A 23,325-nucleotide genomic window follows, 5' to 3' on the forward strand; every position below is an offset into this window, starting at 1 on the left:
GACCATCAGATCAAGACACTGTCATGACCATCCCAATCTCCAGGCCTGAACCCCATTGAAAACCTCTGGAATGTAATCAAGAGGAAGATGGAGGATGGTCACAAGCCAAATTCAATGCCGAGCTGCTTGATTTTTTGCATTAGGAGTGGCATAAAGTCACCCAACAGCAATGTGAAAGTTTGGTGGAGAGCATGCCAAGATGCATGAAATCTGTAATTCCACCAAATATTGATTTCTGAACTATTTCTAAGCTAAAACAGTATTGTGTTGTTTAAAAATTACTACAAGCTTGTTTCTTTTCATTTTTCAAGGTTTTAAAACACTTCATCTTTTTGTTATTTTGACCAGCTGACATTTTCTGCAAATATATGCTTTAAAATGACAATATTTTCATTTGGAATTTAGGAGAATAAAACAAAAAATGTTTATTTTAACTTGCTATATGAGTGCAAGGAAAACGAGCGCTATTGATTTAACTTGATCAGTGTTTGCGCTCAGTAATCAAGCCCACAATTTACAGTATAAGACAGGTACACGCTCTTGAGCCTATATAAAGTATGCTGTTGTAATAAAACTAAGTTTAAACAAATAATATCAGAAAGAAATTATATGTTTGATAACAGAATTAATCAGGGTAGTTTCATTTTGAATTCTATTCTATGGGGCCTATCTATCAAGCTCTGAATGGAGCTTGATGCCCCGTGTTTCTGGCGAGCCTGCAGGCTCGCCAGAAACAGCAGTTATGAAGCAGCGGTCATATAACTGCATGTAATAGACACTACTATAAAGGATAGGATGCACACATACTGATATCAACTTACAATCTAGAAAATTACCACGGCCATAGGGCCCTCAATCTATCCTGTATGTGTTTGTAAATTTTGTCCTGTCTTTTACAAGTCTTGTATTGTTTTATTTAAATGAATTGTAACCATGGACAGCACTGCAGAATAAGTTGGCGCTTCATAAATAAAGTATAATAATAATAATAATAATAATAATAATAATAATAATATTCTTGTCCTCTTGGTATGAGAATAATAATAATAATATTCTTGTCCTCTTGGTATGAATTGTTGAAAAGCATATGTACATATCCTTAGCAGCAGCAATGCACTACTAGGAGCTAACTTGTGGTTGGCCGCAACACACATTTGTCTCTTGTCATTTGCTCACCAAATGTGTTCAGCTAGGTGCGAGTAGTGCACTGTTGCTTTGGCGCTGACCTCTAAATGACAGAGTGACATGCAAGGTCTAGGAAGGGGGACTTTAGAATCTGTGAGGGGGGCGCATTTTGGAATTTTGCCCTGGGAGCCAGATTCTCTAGAAACGGCCCTGCATATGTGCACACACACACACACACACACATGTATATATATATATATATATATATATACACACACACACATACATAAACATATTACAACATGTATATGTATGTATTTGTATGTTGAAGCCCTTTGCCTGCCTTTTTTTTTTGAGACCTCATATCTTTAAATCCTGATAACTTTTTGCACAATAATTATTTCAAAATAATTTTAATTGGATATTATTATCATGAGCATAACTGTACTTTGTAATGTATTTTGTGTTTTGTGACACTTTTTTGTTTTGTGAAACAGTTAACCAAGCTCTGAGGACGTGCTAACTCGACACTCGTTAACTTCAATTGTGCTCAATTTGCTTACTTTCAACTTGTCGCTACATCGAAAGTGCATAATTTAGCCCTAAATAGGAGTGACCTGAAATGGATACTAATGTAAAATTAATAATTAGATTGTTGGAAACTGGTGTATAAGCATATAACCTCCATGAATATAGTGCTACTAAGATTTTAAAACTTGTGTCAACTAGCCCATAGGATATCTGGGCAAACTTAATGTCAGAAGATCTGTGAATGTTATTAAATAATATATAAATATACATATTATTATTTAATATATATAGATGGGTGTAGGTTAGCTTATCAGGAAATAGTGCAGAACTTTGTCTACAACAGAGGTTGGGTCTTACATTTGACCATCAAGTAAATGTTAATTATTACTTTGAAATAGTTCACTGGTCTTATCTTATATAAAGCTTTAAACCTTTTGTTCTTCCTTAAGGTAACTTTGAAAACTCCTCAAAATACTAACGCTGAACAAGTTGAACCCCAGGGGCAACCACGCAAGGATAGAAACAGCGGCCCTGATTCAGAGTGGACCCAATGGTCCAGGAATCACTACTATGGGGCATCATGAGATAGGCCCAGGGGTAGAGGTAACTTGTATGATCAAGTAGATCAGCTTAGTATCCAGCTAATTTGGTTGAGTGAACAATTCACTAATATGAGTCAAGTGTTTACGGCTCAGCAACCTAACAAACCTTTTTTAGGTGTACAGCCAGTGGCCAGCGGTGGGTCACAGGCACAGTCATAAATAATGCAGTATCACCTGAAAGGGAGGGGAGAGATATACCAAATGAAATCATAAATGTCAATAATGGTACTAATCATGTTCTCTCCCCACAGACCAGAAACGGATGATTTAGCAACCTTGGCCTGAAAGCTTTAACAAATCTCTTCCTTTGCAGCATTCTCTTAACCTTATTTCCACAGATGCAGTACACAAGAACCCAATCAGCCACCTTTATAAAGGACCTGAATGGTAACAATGCAGTTTCTTCTGCATCAGATAACACGGCGGATTCAGGTAACACGTGGCGAAGCCCACAAGTGTGCAATCATGCCAATTTTATGTGTGAAATGCTAGAAACTGCAGGGAGATATTATGTATTAGCTGAGCTACAGGATTCAGTCTCCAACCCTATCATGGGATTAATCGATACTGGGTCTCAGGCAACTATTTTATCCCACAAGTACTACACACAGATACATGAGCTAATACCCTACAAATCTAAAATAAAAGAATTTGATGGTTCACTAATAGGTATTGGGGGTGACTCTCTAAAAGTCTACAGTACGGCATGGTTAAAAAGGCACCCTGTCATTATAGTGGATCTGCCAACTGATTGTTTAATTATTGGTAGTGATCTCCTGAAGCGATTAAGCACCATAATTGATTGCATAAATAATGTAATTTGGTCACAAGTAAAAAGACCTATCAATTATGAGAAATCCGATATATCTCACAACCAACATAACTGTCACATGGTGTAAGAGATGCCAGATGCTGTGGAGATTCATTTCAGGAATAACTCAGTACCTGAAATCACTATCTTACAAATAGATGATCAGACTCTTTTCGGTGGTTCTGATGGTAATACTTTTAAAATTTCTCCTGAAAAAATAGCAAATATTTCCTTAGACGGCGATGTATTAACCATATCTCTCCACAAGGGGGATGCTTAAATCCCTAAGGGGGAGGCCACGCTCAATACCTCACAGGAATTGAGAGAGTTGAAGAGGATCTATTTTTACCTATACAAGTACATGACCTTGGGAAAACCAAATATGCCAAATTGAGCTTAAAACAGCTAGCTATATAAGCGAAGGCTTATTAGCACAGAGAGCTGAACCTAAGGTGATTAAATATCTTTCTCCCCAAGACCACTGGGTCCGCAGCCTGAATGACAGGTTTGAAAGCTAGAACATCACAGCAAAGTGCCTATTATCTATATCTATAGGTAATAAATCAGCAAAACATCTGTTTTTAGTTTTAAATACTCCCCATAATCAAATATACATTGTCAATTATCTCTTACATAGATATGCCATACAAATAGATGTGATTAACCTTTGCCTCTGGAGCAGGTTAAAAGGGGACACTGAAGTATTTCAGGATGAAAATACAGCCCTGAAATCAAACCAGCAATTGCCATATGCTGTGAATATGCAGGTGTCTAACGATGTTATAATTCATGCTGGGACTGATAAATTCCTTTTATGCTTACAGGTAAAGTGAGGTCAGAAATTAAAAACTTCTGAAACACTAATTTGCCTCTCCCATAGAATCCAAAATCTGGGTATCACAATGACCTATACTCCTTTTGTAAATATTGGAACTATTCCAATACATGTTATATACATGTGAATAACATGACCCCACATGATATAACCTTATCCAAGGGAACTATCATAGGATATGCACTGGAATCAAGTTATTACACTTTTGGATTCCAGAATAATGTAATTGGGCTAATACCTGAAGGATACTTAATTGAAGAACAATTGCTAGAACAATCCTTTGCATCTATGCCAGAGGGTTATTTACAATTCAGACTATTTATCCCTTCAGCTCAGAGGAAGGTATCTGTAAAATTGAAGAAGTCTCCCTGGTATTTGATCAGCCGATAAAAGCGCAAGAAACCCCAATACCTAGAGTCATGGGGGAAATGTAAATTATAATCAAGGAGACCTAACCTCTAGGTTGGAAGAAGACTATGAAATAAGACAGCCTGAAATCTTTCCAGGATTTCAGCAAATAGTCTAAGAGCAAATATCTTTAGCTAATGGCTGTTCCAGTGATGATGAACGCCAACAGCTACGAGAAATCCTGATGGAGTACAAGGATATTTTTGCTAGGGATTATTATGACTGTGGGACTACAGACTTGCACATTGCAAGAATCCAAACAAATCCCAATGCACCACCTGTCTTTGTTAAACAATACAGACTTCCTTTAGCCTCATATGATTCTCTCGCATAAATCATGACATTTGGAAGAAAGAGGTATTATCAGACAGGTGCACAGCTCTTATAATAATCCTATTCTAGGTGTTCTTAAGCCCAATGGACAATGGCATTTGTGTGCTGACTTAAGGCAGCTAAACAAAAATGTACATGTCTGGCTGGCCTGTGCCATATATTGACCAGTGCTTAGCGCAGATGCAGGGATCCAAAATATTCACTGTCATTGATTGTGCACATGGATATTGAACCATAAAGGTACATGAGGAGGACAAGTATAAGCTGGCATTCTCATTCCAAAAGGTCCAGTATGCATTTCAGAGACTTCCTTTTGGATACATAAATTCTGGACATGAATTCGCTGTATTCACGCATAAGGCTATGCCTGATGCACTGGAAAGGGGGACCTTATCTTATGTTGATGATGTGTTAATCAAAAGCACAGACTTTGAAAAACACATTGCAGAGCTTAAACATGTACTCAGCCAAATTAAAAGGGCAGGTGTCAAATTATCCCTGCAAAAAGCTCAATGGTGCCGCACTCGTGTAAACTTCTTGGGACATGAAGTTACTTCTGAAGGGCTAAATCCTCAGAGGAAAAAGGTGGAAGCTATAACAAATTCTAAAAACCCAACTAACTTAAAATAATTGAGATCATTCCTGGGTATGACGAATTATTCTCGCAAATTCATTGATAATTATGGAGAATTAGCTAAAGAAGGATGTGAAATGGCATTGGAGTGAGACTCAAGAGACATCCATCAGAGAGCTGAAGAGGAAACTCACTCAAGCACCTTGCTTAGCATACCCTGAAGATGGTAAACCTTTCTTCTTAGAAACAGGTTACACAGATGTAAGCATGAGTGCTGTTTTATACCAAAAGCATGATAATTTAAGCAAAGTTATGGAAGCAAAACTCTATCCCCAGTAGAAATAAAATTTAGCGATTGTGAAAAAGCCCTCTTCTCTACTGTATTGGCTCTACAATATTTCCGCAGCTACATACAGGGCAAGAAAATTATTGTAGAAACGGCCCACCAGCCTTTGCTATATCTGCAAAGTGAGAGAATAAGAGATGGGAATTTGTCTAATAGCCGCATAACAGCGTGGACCCTTTCCTTACAAGGCTGGCCTTTAGAAATTTGCTACAAGCAGAATAAAAAGAATCCAGTCACACAGGGGCTTGCTGAGCTCCACTACTGTACTGCTAAGGATCCTGGGGTGGAATTATCAGAAGATGATTTCCTGGAGGAACAATTGCTTTCCCCGTATAAGATATACAATGAGGACCATTGTCAAACATTACCTTGAGTATATGTTGATGGTTGTTCTTACCATAACACTATTGATAATGAGCACAGACTAGTCGCTGGCATTGGTATAACTTGGGCCAATGGATTCCCAAATATCCCTACAGGTTTCAACATTGGACCAAGATCCAGTCAAGATGCAGAACTTACTGCTGTTCTAAAAACCATTGAGTTGGCTATTGAACATGGTATTCAAAAATTTGTGATCGTCACTGACTCAAATTATGTGCGTGACAGTTTTGTTGAATACCTGCCAACTTGGAAAAAAAATGGCATGCAGAAAAGTAACAACAAACCAGTCAAACATGGCAAGTTGTTCTAAGAGATTGATAATCTGGTGGTGTCCAATGATTTAACCATACAGTGGAAAAAGACCAAGGGTCATTCCAGGGTTCTAGGTCCTGATAAGAAAGGTAATGATCTTGCGGATTCATTAGCCAAACAAGGAGCCATAACTGGAGAACTCCTTAATATCGACCACTTAACAGAGTTAGGCTAACTTTGTACAATGGAGTCAGGATTCTCCTAGTTAAGACCTGATCACTAGTCAAAAAGAAGACCCCATTGTAGGCATCTTCTATAAGCACATAGAAGATCCTGAAAGCAACCCCATCTCAAAAGTTGATTGTATTGGCAAAGAAGATCTTAGAATCTTAATGAAATCCAGATCACAATTCAAGTTACAGGATGGTTTGTTAATTAGAACCTCCAAAACATCCAGCAATGGGTAGTACCCACCAAGTTCAGAGGTCTAATGCTTCAACATGCCCATGATGCTCCCACATCTGGTCCTCGTGGTGCCAAATTCATGTATGAAATATTGCATGAGTATGCCTTTTGGCCACACATGTTGAAAGATGTTCAAACTTACTGTCAAGGTTGTCTAATCTGTCCACAGTTTTAACCCACTATGCCAACGCATAGAGCGCCATTGCAGAAAAGGGGGATGGTAATGCCATGGTCAGATATACAAATTGATTTTATTGGTCCAGTAACAAGGTCATCAAGAGGTAACAAATACATGTTAACAGTGACATGCCTGTTCACTAAATGGGTAGAGTGCATCAGTGAACCTAACAATAGTGCTGAAACATGCGCAGCTTTGCTCATCAACCGTGGTTTTCCAGATTTGGTTTGCCCCAAAGAATTGAATCCGATTGAGGAACCCACTTCACTAGCAAAGTGATGACCAAAATGTGGAAAATACTAGGGGTTAAAAGAAAGTTCCATATTGCATATAGAGCTGCCTCAAATGGTGGTGTAGAGCGTTACAACCAGTCCATTGTGAAAATGTTTGTGAGCAAAACAGGTAAAGACTGGGATGTAAAACTACCTCTAGTCCTAATTGCAATAAGAGCAACTCCAAGTAGTGCTACCAAGATGTCACCTTTCGAATTGATGACTGGTAGAAGAATGGTTCTACCTCAGCATCTACTGTACCATACATCAGACCAAAACTTGATAAACGCTGCCAATACACATCAATATGTGGAGAACCTAAGAAAGCACCTGCAATATGTCTTTGCATTTGCTCAAAGGAACTTGCAAAAAGTCCGCAACTGCCACTAAAACCTATTATGATCTCAAAACGTCCAAAAAGGAATATGAAATAAATGATAAAGTTTATCTTTATAACTTTGGAAGAGATCAGGTTAAGGAGAAGAAATTTCTTCCATCATGGAAGGGTCCTTTTGTCATCACTGGCAAAATATCTCCAGTTTCATATAAAATTAGGATACCCAAAAATGATACTTTTATGGATAAGTGGGTCCATATTAATCAGGTGTGAGCGTGCCATCCTAGAACCCAACTACAAGTCATAGAGGGAGAATGAAGTCATATCCCCAAATGCACTAAAGACATATTGTAGTTTAAAGATGCCTAACTATTGAGCACAAGAGCCCCCCCCAAAAAATGAACTCTCTGCATAGGAGACTGTCTATTTGTTTTTTGTTAAGTTGCCTAATAATTATGCACAGTAATAGTCACCTGCACACACAGATATCCCCCTAAAATAGCTATAACTAAAAACAAACTAAAAACTACTTCCAAAACTATTCAGCTTTGATATTAATGAGTTTTTTGGGTTCATTGAGAACATGGTTGTTGTTCAATAATAAAATGAATCCTCAAAAATACAACTTGCCTAATAATTCTGCACTCCCTGTATAGAGACACATATTAAACATGGAAACCTGAAAGTTGAGATTCCAGCATGTCTTAACCTATGTATTTTTTTTTTTTTAAAACATAGGATGCTTTAAGGTTTTAATATGACCAATGTTAATAATCTATTTCTTTATTTTCCAGGCATATAACAAATACACGCGTGGTTGTCCCAATTAGAGGTGCACTGAATAAGAAATATGCTATGATCTTATATGAATAAAAGGAAATAACCAAATTCTATTTTTAAATGGGTTTTAAGAGAATAATCAACAGTACATATTATTTATTAATATGATTATTAAAAACATACTGTGTTTGATATTGAAGTGATCAGAGAAGATAGCACTATATGATCCTATGAATATTAAACACATAGGCCTAGATTTAGAGTTGGGCGGTAGCCGTGAAAACCAGCGTTAGAGACTCCTAACTCTGGTTTTGGGCTACCGCCGGTATTTAGAGTCATTCAGGAAAGGGTCTAACGCTCACTTTCCAGCCGCGACTTTTCCATACCGCAGATCTCCTTACGTCAATTGCGTATCCTATCTTTTCAATGGGATCTTTCTAACGCCGGTACTTAGAGTCATGGCTGAAGTGAGCGTTAGAAATCTAACGACAAAACTCCAGCCGCAGAAAAAAGTCAGTAGTTAAGAGCTTTCTGGGCTAACGCCGGTTCATAAAGCTCTTAACTACTGTGCTCTTAAGTACACTAACACCCATAAACTACCTATGTACCCCTAAACCGAGGTCCCCCCACATCGCCGCCACTCTATTAAATTTTTTTAACCCCTAATCTGCCAACCGCCACCTACGTTATCCTTATGTACCCCTAATCTGCTGCCCCTAACACCACCGACCCCTATATTATATTTATTAACCCCTAACCTGCCCCCCACAACGTCGCCACCAGCTACCTAGAATAATTAACCCCTAATCTGTCGACCGCAAAGTGCCGCCACCTACGTTATCCTTATGTACCCCTAATCTGCTGCCCCTAACACCGCTGACCACTATATTATATTTATTAACCCCTAATCTGCTGCCCCCGCTATCGCAGACCCCTGCATATTATTATTAACCCCTAATCTACCGCTCCGTACACCGCTGCCACCTACATTATAGCTATGTACCCCTAATCTGCTGCGCCTAACACCGCCGACCCCTATATTATATTTATTAACCCCTAATCTGCCCCCCTCAACATCGCCTCCACCTGCCTACACTTATTAACCCCTAATCTGCCTAGCGGACCACACCGCTACTATAATAGAGTTATTAACCCCTAATCCGCCTCACTCCCGCCTCAATAACCCTATAATAAATAGTATTAACCCCTAATCTGCCCTCCCTAACATCACCGACACCTAACTTCAATTATTAACCCCTAATCTGCCGACCGAATCTCGCTGCTACTGTAATAAATGGATTAACCCCTAAAGCTAAGTCTAACCCTAAAACTAACACCCCCTAAGTTAAATATAATTTAAATCTAACGAAATAAATTAACTCTTATTAAATAAACTATTCCTATTTAAAACTAAATACATACCTGTAAAATAAACCCTAATATAGCTACAATATAAATTATAATTATATTATAGCTATTTTAGGATTTATATTTATTTTACAGGTAACTTTGTATTTATTTTAACCAGGTACAATAGCTATTAAATAGTTAAAATAATTACAAAATTACCTGTAAAATAAATCCTAACCTAAGTTACAATTAAACCTAACACTACACTATCAATAAATTATTTAAATAAAATACCTACAATTATCTACAATTAAACCTAACACTACACTATCAATAAATTAATTAAATACAATATCTACAAATAAATACAATGAAATAAACTAACTTAAGTACAAAAAATAAAAAAGAACTAAGTTACTAAAAATAAAAAATATTTACAAACATTAGAAAAATATTACAACAATTTTAAACTAATTACACCTACTCTAAGTCCCCTAATAAAATAGCAAAGCCCCCCAAAATAAAAAAATGCCCTACCCTATTCTAAATTTAAAAAGTTCAATGCTCTTTTACCTTACCAGCCCTGAACAGGGCCCTTTGCGGGGCATGCCCCAAAGAGTTCAGCTCTTTTGCCTGTAAAAAAAACACATACAATACCCCCCCAACATTACAACCCACCACCCACATACCCCTAATCTAACCCAAACCCCCCTTAAATAAACCTAACACTAAGCCCCTGAAGATCTTCCTACCTTATCTTCACAATGCCAGGTTCACCGATCCGTCCTCGAAAGTCTTGATCTAAGCCTCGAAAGTGTTGATCCAAGCCCAAGCGGGGGGCTGAAGAGTGACGTCCATCCTCGGGCTGAAGTCTGGATCCAAGCGGCGGCTGAAGAAATCCATCATCGGGCTGAAGTCGGAAGTCCGTCATCGGGATGAAGTCTTCTATCAAGCAGCATCTTCAATCTTCTTTCTTCCGGAGCAGAGCGGAGCCATCTTCTTCCCAGCTTCTAACGACGCCTACTAGCCGAATGACGATTCCTTTAAATGACGTCATCCAAGAAAGCGTCCATCGAATTCCGATTGGCTGATAGGATTCTATCAGTCAATCGGAATTAAGGTAGGAAAATTCTGATTGGCTGATGGATTCAGCCAATCAGATTTAAGTTCAATCCGATTGGCTGATCTGATCAGCCAATCAGATTGAGCTTGCATTCTATTGGCTGTTCCGATCAGCCAATAGAATGCGAGCTCAATCTGATTGGATTAAGAAGACGTAAGCTATCAAACTCTGACAAAAAGATTGCCAGCAAAAAGATGGGTACGCCCCACAAACATCAGCTAAAAAAAAGAATAATACCATTAACCCCTATTACATTGGATCTTGGTAACAAAGATGGATAACTGTGCAGACCTACCCAATCCTCATTGCAGACCTCTGCAGAAATCAACTCAGAGCCATATTAAAGCTCTCTGTAAACAGATAATAAGGTGCATAGACAATTTAGACACGGCATGACACTGGATGCCAAAATTGCCTCTAAAAGACAAATCAAACCAACCAAGAATACCAAACTGACAGCCCACAAGAGCAACACTGTGAGCTCCTACTTCAACTCTTCTGATACCAACACTAATGCACAGGGCCCACCTATCCCTAATTCTAGTGAATAAAATGGTTTTATTCCATCACCAGAGGGCCCTGATCCTGTATCATCAGAAATGACACAGATCCCATCGCATATCTTGTCTGCACTCGCACCAACTAAAGATATCGCAGAAACTATAAGGGCCTGCTTGAGAGTTGAGTTGGCAGGGCTAAAACAAGATATACACACTTTAGGATTTAGAGTGGAAGCCTTGAAAGAACAAGGTGATCTAGTAACTGAAGAAATATCCTCCATGCAAAACCTTATAGAACAGCAATCCGATATAATGTCCTCCTTACAAGACAAAATGGAGGATATTGAGAAAAGGAGTCGCAGAAATAATTTAAGGATAAGGGGAGTACCAGAATCAGTGCTACCCAAAGAATTCCCTGTATATTTACCCACCCTAATTATACATCTGATAAGGACACCTAATGCAGGCAATATACTATGGGATCATGCACACCGTGCGCTCAGGCCTAAGCTTCCTGACAGTGCTCCACCAAGGTACATTATCATAAAATTTTAAAATTTCCTGGAAAAGGAAGAACTAATGACAGCTGCAAGAAAGAACCAACCCATCAGATTCAGGGGCACTGTATTACAGTTCTATGCTGATCTGTCATGACGCACACTTCTAAGAAGAAAAAAACTGTCTCCTTTAACAACACTGCTGAGAAACAAGAAGATACCCTACAGATGGGGTTTCCAATTCCACCTTGCAGTAATTCATGAAAACAGACGTTTCATCTGCACCGACACCTCAGAGGTCCATACCCTATGTGAGTCACTGGGACTGGAAACACCAGACTTTCCTTCATCACAGACTTCCTCCTCGCACCCAACGAGAACTAACCTGGAAAAATCAAGACGGAACTGGGAATCTGTTCCCCCAAAAAAGAAGGGAAAATCATCCTCATCTCATATCCCTGAAAGCAATGACCCACAAACACTCAAGAACACTTTCCCGCCATCAAAATTGCTGACTCAGGTGAGTCTAACACATGCAGGTCGATGAATGGAACCTCTCCTGGTAATGTAACTTAATTGTAAAATTATAAAATAATCCAATAAGGTCACAAAGACATTTCAGCCAAAATGGGCAATTCCAGCTGACCTGTTTTTGATCTTCTGTTATATATATTGTTAGGGTTAATAAATAATTAGTAAATAACTATACTGTTGATATCACATATAGTGCACCACACCCTAGTTGCTAGTTTTGTAAAAAGGTACAATGTTATCATTAATTATAAGCTTACTAGATGGCTACACTGTTCTCACTAAATAATATATAAAGTTATTACATCTGAGCCACAAAGATGCAACCCACAAGGTTAATGTGGCCTTAATTTTTTTATGGTAATTACCCAAGCTCCCCTCCCCCCTCAAATGCATATTATGTTCAGAGCCCTGTGTAGTCTTCTTGGTCTATTTTTGATTGATGGGACAAACACAGGGTATATTATGACACACAGTGTTACTAGAAATAGTACACATCCCTTACAAATGTTGAAGTTTACAGTTTGTAAAGTTACTTTGTTTATTGTTATTTGTTGTTTTTTTTTTTAAGTGAATGTCTTCTATACACTACACACCATCACCAATTTTCATACCAGACCCAATGAATAATCCAAACAAGCTAACGATTACCTTCCTCACCTAAAATGTCAAGGGATTCAATTCCCCATGAAAGAGAAGGGTGGCCCTTATAGACTTAAATAACAAAAATGCTGATATATTATTATTGCAAGAAACCCATTTTAGGCCTAATAAAGAACCTAGATATTCTACCCATCTTACCCCACCCATTATCATAGCTCATATAACTCCAGGAAAAATGTATTAAGCATATTAATCAAAAGAGGAACCCCTTTCAGGAGCTAAAAATGGACAAAGATAAAGAAGGCAGGTACATAGCAGTTTAGGGCCTATTATATGGCAGCCTATTAACAATTATAAATATCTATGCAACCACCCCAAAACAAAAACATTTTTTTACAATCATACATAATAAACTGTTGGTCTTTGCCAAAGGAATTATTATTCTGGGCGGTGACTTTAATTTCTCATATAACCCACATCTAGATTAATCGGCCTCCACATCTCACATTCCGCACAAAACACTTAAATACATCTAGCAAACATTTTCAAATTCATTACTACATGACACGTGGAGATATCTACACCCAAACACAAGAGACTACTCATTTTTCTCCCACCCTAATAAAACATATTCTTGCCTTGATTATTTTTTCATGGACCAAACAGGTTTACTGTATCACCCACACTGCCTGGTAAGATCATTAAGCAATAATCTTAAAAATGAAATGGCCAAAGAAACCAAACTCCCCCTTTCTATAGTGATTTCAGAATTCTTTACTATAAACCATGCTCCGGATGTCAATCCTTTTTCGGTATGGGAGGCACACAAATGCTACACCAGAGGTCACCTCATTAAGTTTAAATCACATATAATAAAGCAAAAAAAAAGAAAAATACAACCAATTAGCATCCTCACTCTCCAATTTAGAACACTTACATAAATTACATCTGACTGATGAGCAGATCCTTACCCAACTTACAGACACTAGAACTTCATTACAAGACCTCCACCAGCAATCACAACATCACAACCTTAACCTAAACAGAAGATTTTTCTTAGAAAGTAACAAAGCAGGCACATTTTTAGCTCGAGCCCTTAAGAATAAATAAAAAATGTCCTATATACATAAATTAAAACTCCCAAATGAGCAAATGGGTCATAATACAAATGAAATAGCCCACACTCTTACAGAATACTTCACACAATTATACAACATGCCCAACTGCCACTCAGATCCTGATTTTCGGAACCATTGTGAAAACTATATTAGAGGAGTTAACTTACCAACTCTAACACAATAAATGAAATTTCTGAGGTAATTAAAAACCTAAAAACAGGGAAAAGCCCTGGCCCTGATGGATTTTCGGCCAAATACTGCAAAACATTCAATAACATCTTAGGTCCCCAACTATTATCCCTCTATGAACATATAGACAATGGTCACCATTAGAGGCAAGAATTGTAGTCATTCCTAAACTTGGAAAACCCTGAAGACCCTGCCAGTTATTGCACAATCTCGCTCCTAAACCTAGACATTAAAATGTATGCTAAATTCCTGTCAACCAGAATCAATAAATTCCTAACACATCTTATCCATTCAATCAAACTGGCTTCATCCCCGGGAGGGAAGCTCGGGACAATACAAACAAAGTTCTACAACTCATAGAATATGCAAAACAGTCCAATATACAAGCAATAATCATGGCCATGGATGATAGGTTAGATTGGCTTTTTCTGCAAAATACACTAAACACATTTGACTTTAACCAACTATCTATCAAACATATCCTTTCCCTATATTCAAACTCTTCAGCAGCTATCAAATTTAATAACACACTATCCCCAAACTTCCCAATCAGAAACGTACGAGACAAGGGTGTCCCCTATCCCTGTTATTCATCGCCTTGGTAATGGAGTTATTAGCCTCCTACATTCAGAATAATACTAATATTAAGGGCATACCCATTGATAAGGAACAATACAAAATATCACTATACGCAGATGATGTACTATTTTCTATCACTTCCCCTATAACCTCAATCCCATCAATCATACAAACTACATAAAGATAATATTCTAACTTCTCCATTAACCATTCCAAATCAGGACTTTTAGGTATAGGGATAGAACAGGAGATTCTACAAACACTTCATAGAAAACACTCGCTAGTGATACAAAAAAATCTATTAAATACCTAGAAATTTATCTAGCTACAGACCGCACAACAGTACACAAACACAACTATGATAAGCTAATGTCAGAGATCAAAAGAGACCTAACCGAGTGCAGCCATAAATCATTATCATGGTTAGGGCAAATATCTGCAGCAAAAATAACCATTCTCCCAAGAATATTATACTTATTCAATGCCCTTCCAATTCTACTACCTAAAACATTTATTAACATTTATTAACAATCTACAAAATACCCTAAATAGATATATCTGGTCCAGTAAAAGTCCTAGAGTAGCAAGATCCACTTTATACCGTACTAAACCGAACAGAGATTTAGGAGTACTCTGAATTGCTAAATATAGAACAGCAGTGATACTTCAAAGGACAGCAGACTGGTGCAATTGTGGATCATTCAAAGAATGGGTGCAACTCGAACATCTACTCTTACAAAAACCACAACTAGGTGCACTATGTTGGCTATCTAAGAAATTGTGGTCTAAAGTCAAAGACTCTTACCCCATAATAGATGAAGTCTTCCAAACCTGGAGCCACACACTTAATCATAATCAATCTTTCTCCATGTTACCCTCACCTCTTACCACAATCCTCACTGATACATACCTACCCTTTAGCAATGACATGAAAAATGTGTCAACACCGGCACTACGAAATACCATGCCCTATTTTATGGCACTCACAGATAACACTTTAATAAACAGAGAGGACCTACTAGACTATGGACAGGGAATGTTTTCACATTAGTTCAGATATCTACAACTAAGTCACATCCTCTCCTCCCACCCAGATAAAATTAAAATATCTTGACAATGTACAGCTTTTGAATCCCTTTGCTTGAATAAAACCACAATAAGAGGAACAATGTCCTTAAAATCCTAATCACACATTCACCTAAAGAATTGCCCGTATATATGCCTACAAATGGGAGAAGGAAGTACTTCTAAAGAGTGGAATCAAATTTTCCAAAGGACCGCTAAAGCATCCATCTCAGCAAATATTATAGAAACTAACTATAAAGTACTAATGCAATGGTATCTAACACCATATAGATTGAAAGTTATATACCCCAACATGTTGCAGAGGATGTGGCAAAATGGGTACTCTAATACATGTTTGGTGGTCCTGCCCATTGTTAACCCCATTCTCGTCACAAGTATTAACACAAATAAATATCACATTATCTACTAACATCAAATTTGACTGAGCCTTTATATTATTCCATAGACCAATCCCTTAACTCACAAAACTATACCAACACACATTGCTGATCCTACTTAATAGTGCAAAGCAGGTTATACCTAGGCACTGGAAGTCTTCAGCGATCCCTTCATTACTAAAATGGCAAAAGCAGGTTAGATCCACCTTTTCATTGGAAAAGTTGCATTACCAACTCTCAGACCAAATGGATTTATACATAGGAATGGCTGAATTACTTAACATTCAACTATAAGAGATACATTACTGTGCTGTATCACATCACATATTTCCCTCCTTATCCCCCCTTCCTTTACAACCTAGTCTGGTAGCTACATCTTCAGACACATTAAACATTTCAGCTGAAAGATGATAGAAGAATGTCTTCAATGATAGGAGATATTGACTAATTTACTTTATTGTATGTTATAATTTATTTGTTTGTTATTTATAGATAACACATCAACACAGCTCTCATAGACAACACATCAACACAGCTATTCATAATAATCCTATGGGGTCAAATTATTATTGTGCGAGCAGACATGATCCGATATTGCGGATCATGTCCACTGCAGATCGATAAATACCAACAGCATACGCTCTCTGCATTTATAATTGCACCAGCAGTTCTCGTGAGCTGCCGGTGCAATGCCGCCCCCTGCAGATTTGCAACCAATCAGCCGCTAGCAGGGGGTGTCAATCAACCCGATCGTATTCGATTGGGTTGATTTCTGCCGATGTTTGTCTGCCGCCTCAGAGCAAGCGGACAGGTTATGGAGCAGCTGTCTTTAGACCGCTGCTTCATAACTTGTATTTCTGGCAAGCCTGAAGGCTCACCAGAAACACAAAACATCAAGCTCCATACATAGCTTGATAAATATGCCCCTATGTATGGACTTCTTTGAGAAAAAATACAAAAGACCCAATTGTTGGGTATTGTCTACTGTTACCATTGTATTAATCGCTAAGGACTGCTGAAGAGAAACTAAACGTCAGTCCACCACCATAAGCTAATTTACTGGACTCTCTGCATATGGACATTATGATGTTTTTATTTGTTATTCAATAAAAAATGCAAAATAAAGATAGCAAGAGAACAAAGAAATATTGATAATAGCAAATTAGAAGGTTACTTAAAATGTCATGCTCTATCTGAATCATAAAATAAAAAATATGGGTTTAGTATCGCTTTAAGTATCCACTTCAATTCTATACCCCTATAATGTATGAGAGTAGCAAATCTGCAAAGTGCAACAATAAACCTTGTTTATGTACCAAAAAGCAGTGAAGGAAAATTAAATTTGTCCTGACACATACAGGCTTATCAACCTTATAAATACTGTACTCATGTTTATCCCATTCCCAGCACGTAAACCAGAGTGAACAAGAAACATTTTATTTTTTCTATGGAGCCCCAGAGCTACTGAAGATTCCTCTGCTCATTAGGTCATGCTGGTGTGTAGTGTAACAAACCAAGATCTTACTCACGGCGGTTGCTGTTGCAAAACGTAAACTGCTCAAATCCACATCACTTTTATATGTCACTATATATATATATATATATATATATATATATATATATATATATATATATAAACATCGTATTGGCTGATTGCAACAGCCAATAGGATTTTTTCAACCTTAATTCTGATTGGCTGATAGAAACCTATCAGCCAATCGGAATCTAAGGGAAGCCATCTTGGTTGATGTCATTTAAAGGGAAATCTCATTTGTAAGAAGACGTCGATTAAAGAGGATGCTCCGCGCTGGATGTCTTGAAGATGAACCTCTCCGCACTGGATGGATGAAGATAGAAGATGCCATCTGGATGAGACTTCTGCCCGGTTGGAGGACTTCTTCTGCCAGCTTCGTTTAGGAATTCTTGCCGCTTGGATGAAGACTTCTCCCGGCTTTGTTGAGGATGGATGTCGGGTCTTCAAAAACTGTAAGTGGATCTCCGGGGGTTAGTGTTAGGCTTTTTTAAGGGTTTATTGGGTGGGTTTTATTTTTAGATTAGGGGTTTGGGCACTTGAAAAAGAGCTAAATGTCCTTTTAAGGGCAATGCCCATCCAACTGCCCTTCTCAGGGCAATGGGGAGCTTAGTTTTTTTTAGTTAGGATTTTATTTGGGGGGTTGGCTGTGTGGGTGGTGGGTTTTACTGTTGGGGGGTTGCTTGTATTTTTTTTTACAGGTAAAAGAGATGATTTATTTGGGGCAATGCCCCACTAAAGGCCATTTAAAGGGCTATTGGTAGTTTAGTTTAGACAAGGGTTTCTTTTTTATTTTGGGGGGGCTTTTTATCTTGATAGGGCTATTAGATTAGGTGTAATTAGTTTAAATATCTCATATATTTTTTTGTGTGTTTTTTGTAATTTAGTTAATTGTATTTAATTTATGTAATTGATTTAATTGAAGTGTAAGGTTAGGTTTTCGTGTAAGGCAGATTAGGTTTTATTTTACAGGTAAATTTATATTTATTTTAGCTAGGTAGTTAGTAGATAGTTCATAACTATTTAGTAACTATTCTACCTAGTTAAAATAAATACAAACTTGCCTGTAAAATAAAAATAAACCCTAACTATTAGTTATATTGTAGCTATCTTAGGGTTTATTTTACAGGTAAGTATTTAGTTTTAAATAGGAATTATTTAGGTAATGATAGTAGGTTTTATTTAGATTTATTTTAATTATATTTAATTTTAAGTTAGGGTTAGGGTTAGACTTAGGTTTAGGGGTTAATAAATTTAGTATAGTGACGGCGACGTTGGGGGCGGCAGATTAGGGGTTAATAAATGTAGCTAGGTGGCTGCGATGTTAGGGGCGGCAGATTAGGGGTTAATAATATTTAACTAGTGTTTGTGATGCGGGAGTGCAACGGTTTAGGAGTTAATATGTTTATTATAGTGGCAGCGATGTCCAGAGCGGCAGATTAGGGGTTAATAAATGTAGATAGTTGGCGGCGATGTTAGGGGCAGCAGACTAGGGGTTAATAAATGTATGTGGGTGGCGGCGACATTTGGGGCTGCAGATTAGGGGTTAATAAGTGTAGGTGGGTGGCAGCGACATTTGGGGCAGCAGATTAGGGGTTAATAAGTGTAGGTGGGTGGCGGCGACATTGGGGGCAGCAGATTAGGAATTAATAACTGTAATGTAGGTTTTGAGGGTGGCAGATTAGGGGTTAATAAGTGTAGGTGGGTGGCGACGACATTTGGGGCAGCAGATTAGGGGTTAATAACTGTAATGTAGGTGTCGGTGGTGTCGGGCGGCAGATTAGGAGTTAATACGTGTAATGTAGGTGTCGGTAATGTCGGGGGCAGCAGATTAGGGGTGTTTAGACTCAGGGTTTATGTTAGGGTGTTAGGTGTAACCATAAATTTAGTTTCCCCATAGACTTTAATGGGGCTGCATTGCGGAGCTTTTACGCTGCTTTATTGCAGGTGTTAGACTTTTTTTCAGTCGGCTCTGCACGAGCACGTAAAACCAGCTCACCGCAGCTTTCAGCAGCGCTGGTATTGGAGTGCGGTATGGAGCTCAATTTTACTCTACGCTCACTTTTTGCCTGCTAACGCTGGCTTTATATAAACCTGTAATATCAGCGTTGTAGGGAAGTGAGCGGTGACAATAACTTGCAAGTTAGCACCGCGCCGCTCATAACGCAAAACTCGTAATCTAGCCACTTGTTTGTGGAAAAAATAGTGTACTGCTGTCTGTGCTATTGAGCCCTATATGTGTTTCCTTCAACAGGAATCTATAACACTCTAAAGGTGGTGTTTCAATGTGAAAGCAATACAAATGTAACTGTATGTATTACAGGCTGACTTAAGGGTATAACAGTACACTCAGGTAGCAGCACTAACATCTGTTCAGTGAGAAAGAGCCCATGGGTTCTAATTAGGGAACACAGTTGCTGAGAGGGGTAGTTGATAGGGGGACAAGGGGACTCCACAAGTCACTGTTATTACACAGAGCAGCTTGTAATTTAAACACACTGTCTTAGTTTATTTTTTACTCAATTTATATATTTGGAGTAGAATCCTCCAACTGTACACTTCACACAACACTTAAGGCAGTACTTGACTGCCCCTGATTATCGCACAGAACACTGTAGCAAGATAAAATAAAAATCTTTGTTTAAAAAAAAAAAAAAAAAAACCTGAAAAAAAAAAAAAAAAAAAAACACACACCTTTTTTTTCTTATAGTTTGTTGTTTTGAGGTTTTTTTTTTTTTTTTTTTTCACTGTCACATGGTGGGAACATAATAATATTTTTTGTTTTATTATCTGAAGATTTTTTTTTCCAACTGTACACTTCACACAACACTTAAAGGGACAGTTTACTCAAATATTTTCTCCCCTTTAATTTGTTCCCAATGATCCACTTTACCTGCTGGAGTGTATTAAATTGTTTACAAGTAGCTCCTTTACCCTTATATTGGCATTTGAAATGGTTAATTTAGCATGTGGTATCCCCACCTATTCTGAAAGTTTGTGGCCGCGCGTACCAGCTATAGATAAGCTTTGTAAACACAGCCAGCAGAAGAAATTACACTCCCAGTGTGATAAAGAAGAGATAAGGTAATAAAATGTTGATTTTCCATTGTTCTCTCAAAGTATTGGTGATTGTTTTAAGGACAGATATAAGATAAAGAAGCAGGTATATGTGCACAATGTGATACAGTAATGAGATCTGATTATACCTACAAGCTCAACCTATTTTATTAGGCTGTGGCTTCAAAACACAAAATCAGAGCTTTAATATACAGAAATAAACATTAAAAAGCTAATTTTCATACATTTTTTACTCTGCAGTTGGTAAAATAAGCAATTGTAAACACATTAAGGGAAAAACTATTTTACAGTATACTGTCCCTTTAAGGCAGTACTTGACTGCCCCTGATTATCGCACAGAACACTGTAGCAAGATAAAAAAAAAATCTTTTTTTAAAAAAAAAAAAAAAAAAAACCTGAAAAAAAAACCAAAAAAAAAAACCACACACCTTTTTTTCTTATAGTTTGTTGTTTTGTTTTTTTTTTTTTTTTTTTTTTTTTTTTGCACTGTCACATGGTGGGAACATAATAATATTTTTTGTTTTATTATCTGAAGATTTTTTTTTTGTGTTCACTGTCTAATTCTGCCCCTCCCCTCATTCAAAACATTCTTGGTTAATGGAGAAATTTGTAAACAGCTCCAAAAATAAATCCCCCGGGATGCCACCTAGACAGAAGGACAAAAAAATGTAAAAACAAAAACACTCTCAATAGATAGTAGTTTAGAAATTGGCCCATCAGTGACAGTACCTGATCATCAGAGCTTGGCTAGGCAAATCACTGGCATGATTACACCTCAGTTTGAGCAGCTGAGAAAAGAGATTTCCTTGCTCTAAGCTGAAGTCAGACAATTTGCGACTAGAATCAATGAGGTAGAAAGTAGAGTCTCGGACTTAGAGGACCTAACTAACACACAGGAACAGATAACTAAAAATCAGAACATAGGATTAAGGTATTCAATGCTAGAATTAATATATTGGAAGATAGAACTCACAGAAATAATGTTAGAATTTTTGGTCTTCTAGAGTCTGTAAAATATCAAGACTTGCTGCATTTTGCATCTCCCCAGCTACCTGAAATATTTGGGATCCAATCCAGACCTATCTTAGTAGTGAGAGCACATAGAATAGGACAGAACAGTGAAAATGGACAGGCCATAGCTAAGAGGAGGACAGTAATAGTTAAAGGGACAGTTCACCCAAAAATTTTCTCCACTTTAAATTGTTCCCAATGATTCATTTTACCTGTTGGATTGTTTTAAATTGTTTACAAGTAGCTCCTTTACCCCTGTTTTGGCGTCAAAATAGCTAATTTAGCCTGTGGTATCCCAATCTATACTGAAAGTTTCTATACTGGAGTATATGCTATTGAATATCCTAAGTAACCACAGCCAGCAGAAGAGATTACACTCTCAGTGGGGGGCATGGTAGTTAAAGGGACATAATACTCATATGCTAAATCACTTGAAACTGATGCAGTATAACTGTAAAAAGCTGACAGGAAAATATCACCTGAGCATCTCTATGTAAAAAAGGAAGATATTTTACCTCACAATCTCCTCAGCTCAGCAGAGTAAGTTCTGTGTAAAAAGTTATACTCAGCTGCTCCCAGCTGCAGGTAAAAAAATAAAAAAAAATGAAGAAATGAACAGCAGCCAATCAGCATCAGCAGTGCTGAGGTCATGAACTCTTACTGTGATCTCATGAGATTTGACTTAACTCTCATGAGATTTCATAGTAAGCTTCCTTTACCTGATTGGTGAAATAATATGAGAGTGCACGATGCTAGTCCCTTCAGATGTCCCAGGACAAACACACTAAAATGCTGCTTAGAAATCCTTTACAATGGGAGGTGGCTACTGAGGAACTTTTGAGGTAAAATATCTTTCTTTTTTACATAGAGATGTTCAGGTGATATTTTCTAATCAGCTTTTTACAGCTATGCTGCATCACTTTCAAGTGTTTAAACATTTGGGTATTATGGCCCTTTAAGTAATAAAATGATAATTTTCCATTGTTCACTCTAAGAATTGAACTTTGGTTTTCTAGACAAATATAAGATAAGGAAACAAGTTTGTGTACATAAAAGTGATAACATAATGAGATCTGATATTACCTGAAGCTCAGCCCATTGTAATAGGTTATGGTTTAAAAGCACAAAACCAGCTACTTCATATACACAAATAAACCTGAAAATGCAATTTCTCATACATTGTATAATCGGCAGGTGGTATAACAAGTCATTGAAAATTCATTCATATAAAAACAATTTTACAGTGTACTGTCCCTTTAAGTACCTGAATTTTCAGGAATAGATAAATATTCTTAGACACTATAGAAAGCAGATCCCATTGAAAATAGGAGAAGACACAATTTTAATATTCCAAGACTATTCAGCAGAGACGTCTGCTAGGAGACGAGAAGTGTCTCCACTTTGCTCACAATTAATTAACATGGGTGTTCAGGCAACAGTTGTCTACCCAGCCAGACTCAGGGTATTTCACAATGTGGAAGTTTTAATATTTGATACCTTCTCAAAAGTCAAGCAATTT

At 37.6% G+C, this 23,325-nt stretch overlaps 1 protein-coding gene across 1 annotated transcript in view; it reads right to left on the reverse strand.

Annotated features, from left to right (window-relative positions):
• The window catches only part of LOC128661588 (cadherin-9-like), a 569,287-nt gene that overhangs the window by 474,219 nt on the left and 71,743 nt on the right, over window positions 1–23,325 (reverse strand). The gene's annotated exons all lie outside the window — the stretch shown is intronic.

Source organism: Bombina bombina, chromosome 5 (genome assembly GCF_027579735.1).
Source record: "Bombina bombina isolate aBomBom1 chromosome 5, aBomBom1.pri, whole genome shotgun sequence".
Classification (NCBI taxonomy): domain Eukaryota; kingdom Metazoa; phylum Chordata; class Amphibia; order Anura; family Bombinatoridae; genus Bombina; species Bombina bombina.